The following is a 5,809-nucleotide window of genomic DNA, read 5'->3' on the forward strand; positions in this document are numbered from 1 at the left end:
TCTCAGCTATAATCAACTACTAGTGGGCCAACATTGGTGCCTTCGACCCACTTCTACTGGAAGGTAACTCACCTCAAAGTCGTGTTGTAATCGAATTGTCCTCGATGTTGTAGTCAACTCCCTTGATCTCCTACACATATCAACCTTCCTTAATTACCCCTTCATGGTCAACTCAGGTCAAAGTCCAAGTCAAGGTCAACACCTTGGTCAAGGTCAACTCTGGGACAAAGTCAACATCTGGTTGACCCAACTCGCTGAGTTCCATAATCCACTAATGCTACAAGTTTCGATCCTACCCATCGAGTCTTTCAAGAACTCGCCGAGTTATCCTTCATACAAGGTCGGGACCTTCTACAACTGACTCACCGAGTTCATCCTTGAAATCGTCGAGTCTTGCATCATGCAAGATGGTACATATAGTCCAGGACTCGCCGAGATCTTCATGAACTCGTCGAGTCCTTCTTCATGTAGTTGGGGATTAGTCTTGAACTCGTCGAGTTTTGTTCTTGAACTCACCAAGTTCCATGATATTCAGGTCCACAATGAACCCAACTGGCTGAGTCTTCTTCCAACTCAACACATTGTTCATTATCAAAAGAGGTTTGGGGACCTCCTAGGGTCCATATTACACACAAAGTTACAAACTTGGCGTTCATGCATGGGGTATTTGGCTAAAATGGTCCTAAAAAGAGGTTTATATGATGCATAGGACTACCATGACCACAAAGTTGGCACCTTTATGCCATGGGGCCCCTTTAAGGCTCTGGATTCGAAGTTATAACTCCCAATCAAGCTTGCACCCATGAATGGTTCCATATAATGCTCCATAAAGCCCTAAATTACCCCCATGGAGGGATCTAAGGAAGGAATAAGCAAGGTATAGACTTTATACCTCAAATGAGCTGGAAAAGTGGCACAATCTCTAGATCTACTTGCTTCCCCAAGAACCTTCGAGCTTTCTCTTCCTTTTCTAGCTTCAAAATCACCACAAACACACAACTATGGGTCAAGAATACTCAAAATGGGCTAGGGTTTCGTGAGTGCTGTTTGGAGGTGATGGAGGCTATAATGAAGGATAGTTAAGGTGTTTACATAAGGTGCAAACCCTTAAAATTTGGGTTTCCTCCAGACATGCCTACTCGTCGATTCGGGGCATCTGACTTTGCGAGTAGGTCCTTCCACCCGCGTCCAAGTTTCACCTCTACTCGACGAGTTGAGGCCTCCAACTCGTTGAGACCTAAAGTACAAGTGCAAAAATTCATATTTAAAGTACGTACCATGAACTAGGCGCTACACTTTAACATCCTAAACATTCAATTTCTACGATGCTACAAATACCTACACCTTAAGAGGATCTAGTTCTTATAAGTTTATCATAATCTAAAAAATCGGGTAATGCTTCGTCATTTCTTCTTTTGTTTCCCACATAAGACATGATCTATGTGCATGCTTCTATTGCACCAACAAAAGTTCAATTTCTTTGTTCCTTAATTTCTTGGTATTCCCAACAAGTATGTCTTGAGGTTGTTAAATCAACTTATTGGAAGCTTCAACTTTAAATTGCAGGGGCCGCGTGAACGCAAGCCCCTACTGGCACAAATTATGATGTAGGCTCGACCACTTGGGCCGATCTTAGGCTAGAACCCATCCTGAGTGCAATGGAGGTCACTAACCTAGGCCATGGTCCATCTTGGCCAACCATTGACCCCATCCAGGTAAGTTGGAAGCTTCAACTTTCAAATGTTTCTTTGGAATTATGTCTTCATCCTTTCCAAAATACTTTTCAAATAACATACACGAAAGGTATCATCTATACGTTTAAGCTCCAAAGAAAAATCAAGCTTAAAATCTTATGATCAAACTTTTTTAATATCTTGAACTTAGTTTTCCCGTCTTTACAAATCTTATAGTGCCTTTCCATGGTGATAATTTCAACATCACCAAATCTTAAACTTCCATTTTTAATGGTATTTTCTTGAATTTGGAGTACCTTATTTGTCGTTATTGAGCCAGTATCTTATTTTCTAAATTAAAACCATCCAAAAGAAATATAATAACTTTTTAATTTTTTTTCTTGGCTTAGATGATAAAAATCCCCTTGGATTGCCTTTAATTTCTTCTTTGAAATGAGTTTCACATAGCCACACACTACATCAAGAGCGCCCACACAAGTTCTGAAAAAGTTTTTATAGAGTTTCGGGTGTTAAAATGACCAAAATGAAGTGAAAGGTAATTAAAAATGGGTGGGTCAATGGGTAAAGTCAGCATACCAGACTAATGATCAAACTCATACCCGACTCCACTCAAAATTTTAGCCCCATCCGAGCCTCCATGTGCCCTCACATGCTAGGGACATGGTTGGAATTGAGCTCACACTCCTAGTGACTTGACACCAAGTCAACCTTGATTCTCTCGAATGCCTTTGTGCATCAAAAACAATTTCAAATAAGTTTGGACCTCTATAACTTGCTCATACAAACTTTGATTTAGCTATTTGAGTTTGCATTGCATTATTTATAGGAAGGGTTATCTATTGATATATTATAATTTAATGTGAACATTGGGAAATCACACTTTTAGGCTACAAAGTTGGCCCCTTGGCCATTTTTGTGCCATTTTTCAGACTTAATAATATATATATATATATATATATATATATATATATATATATATATATATATATATATATATATATATATATATATATATATATATATATATATATATATATATATATATTCCAACTCACGTGACTTTTTCCTTAACTTTAAGCATGCATAAATTTTTTCATACTAACTTAGATTGAGTTAATTATTTTTGCTATATACTCTTTGTTGTGTTGGCTACGTTTCAGAATAATAAAAAGCTCATCATTTTGATGCATGTAAACCGGGATATTATAGTCTCAAACATGGGTTGTTTGATAATGAAATCATCAAAATTTGACTATATTCCGTTTTCAGATTGGTACAACGCTTTCATTTTATAACTAATTGTTCTGAATATTTTTTTCTTTTTGACAATATTACCCTTTTATCCATCGTACACTTCCATATTACTATAACACACATTCTTTCGACCATTGGTTAGGAAATCAACTAACATTTAGGAGGAAAGTGAAAACACAAACATCTCAACCTCCTCCTACTACTATACAAATTCTAAAAATTGGAAGCCACCAATATAGTGGTACCTTAATCATTATTGGCATTCCAGATGAATGTTGTTATGTTTTTTTGTAGACAATCCCATTTGAATAGAGGAGAACATAGTCATTGAAGATTCTTTGTAATAGTCGTTATGAATATATTAGAGAAGATCATAGCCATTGAAGAATCTTTGTAATCGTGATTATGCGTATCTTGTACTTCATAGACGTTATATTGTGTGTTGACTACAAAGACACTAATATTTATAAGTTGCTTGTTCACCTTCTTATGCCACACTAGGATTAATTAAAAATTTTCAAATTCACCCACATCTTCTTTACAATATTGGGAACTTTTTAAGGTATTTGATTCATTGATTGTCTTCTCACAATGTAAGGAAATTAAAATATATGCATTTTAAACAACTCAGTAAGTATCTAATGACATATCCTTATATAAACCAAAAAAAGAATACACATTTTTTTTAATAAAGATTAGATATAAATAGTAGTATCTAGCAAGCATTGCGAAATAAAATCACAACATTCATCCAGAACAATGGTTAGTGGTGTAGCTAGGATTTTATTTTAGAATAAACTAAATAATTTACAAAATATGAACAGTAGTAAAATACTTCAAATGATAACAATATATAAAGCAAAAGGTATTATATATATATATATATATATATATATATATATATATATATATATATATATATATATATATATATATATATATATATATAACCTCAAATTTATTTGGATGGGCCTATGCCACTTATCCAGAATGCCCCTAAGTATTTTCGACATGATTAGGATAAGATGTGATGCCCCTAAGTATTTTCGACATGATTAGGATAAGATGTGAAGGTCACGACTATATCTGTGGCTTATATTTTTTTAAATTTATATAATAGTAGTAATATGTGGAGATGCTTGTGTTTTTTGTTTTCATTTTTAGGAACGTGGAAAGTGCATCTTTGTTAGCTTATTATTAAAATGTATGTTTGGCTATTTATGTAATGTAATATAACAATTCGTGCTTGAGTTAATGCAAGAAAGTTGCTAATTACTAAATAACAAACCAACAATGCACCTATTAGAAAATAAGACCATTACATTAGCAAGATGGATGATGATTACAAAAAAAACAACCAACAATGCACTTACTATAGAACATGTTCTTAAACTATAACAAACTAATTGATGGTGAGTTGCAACCTACTTTTGCAATTGATTAGCCTTTAATGTTGTATCGACTGAGAATGATATAGTCATGTTTTGCTCTGGATACATAATGAAATCTTGATCATTACGAATGACCAACAATTTGAAGGACCCCAAGAATTACATTGAAAAAAATAGACAGATAGCTAAAGATCTAACCTCCTAATAGACCAAACCCTTAAATATATGAATGTAGATGACTTCATGAATCTTTAGCGAATAAAAATTACGAACATTGTATGTATGGATGAACATTACGTTAGAAACAAACAAAACATTAATACTCCACGAAAGATGTGGCACACAAACCATTATTAAGCTTTATTAGGTGGGGACCACGAATCTGTCATATATATTATGAAAATAGTAAATTAAGGGCGTGCTTGACTAAAATAGCTGTTAGCTGTAAGCGGGTAGCGTGTAGCAGGTGAGTAGGTGACTGGTAGCGAGAAACTATAGCTTTTATTTGTTATATGAATGTTTGGCGAAAGTAGCTGAGAATTTTTGAAATATATAAAATTACATAAAAGGACAACTGATTAAAAATAAATAAATATATAAATATATTTTTAAGGGTAATTATGGAAATTGATTTCAAAAGCTCATGAGCGTTTTGTTAAACGCTACATGAAGTAGTTTTTAGAATCGGAGCGTTTTGTTAAAACTAAAAGCTAAATGCTCGTACTGCCAAACGAAGCTTTTTGTTTAAACTAGAGTATTTTGTCAAAAGCTAAAAGCTAGAAGCTCCCAAACGCTTCCAAAAGCTCCATGCCAAACACGCCCTAAACCTGCGAAAATCTATTGACACTTTCTTTTGTATAACTAAACATGAGGATAGTGATTATTTTCTTAAAGTCTCACAAAGTTTCCTACTATATGATAATCTCTTGTGTAATATAACTCAAAATGACATGTTTTATATGACTGTGTTGTAACTATTATTTTTATTTAAATTAAAAGAAGTAATATACGGATATAAACATAAATGTACCATTGGCAATACTTTTTTAATTAATATACGAAGATGATAAATAGTACTACCTACAAAAGTTTTAATTTTCTTACCAGCAATGAGTTACGAGAAGATGAGGTCGAGCATAGTAACTCTTGCTTTATTGACCAAATTAAATTATGCTTTTAATTTCTCAACTACATTGTACCCCACAACCCATATTTCATACTTCATCTTTCATCCACTCTCACGTGTTCATAACTTCGTATCATTTCAATTTTTCTTATCAAAACTGTAGCATTGTCTCCTTTATAATATAAAATTAAAATTACTAATTTGTCTTTTGACCGAAAAGTTCATGCTATCTTCTAATATTCAGTTCATAAGAATTTTCATTCTTTGATCTAATCTATTATTTCATATTCTATTTTTTTTTTAAATGACGCGCTTCATTCATGTACAAATTATTTTATAAGCTT

The 5,809-nt window shown here is 33.5% G+C and overlaps 1 non-coding gene across 1 annotated transcript; it reads right to left on the minus strand.

The window, feature by feature from the left end:
• Positions 1-1,562: 1,562 nt before the first annotated feature.
• Positions 1,563-1,723, minus strand: LOC145080607 (U1 spliceosomal RNA). The gene has a single exon (XR_013695206.1). It is a non-coding gene; the product is annotated as a U1 spliceosomal RNA (small nuclear RNA).
• Positions 1,724-5,809: the final 4,086 nt, after the last annotated feature.

This window comes from Lactuca serriola, chromosome 1, assembly GCF_051521515.1.
Source record: "Lactuca serriola cultivar US96UC23 chromosome 1, Lser_US96UC23_V15, whole genome shotgun sequence".
NCBI classification, from domain to species: Eukaryota; Viridiplantae; Streptophyta; class Magnoliopsida; order Asterales; family Asteraceae; genus Lactuca; species Lactuca serriola.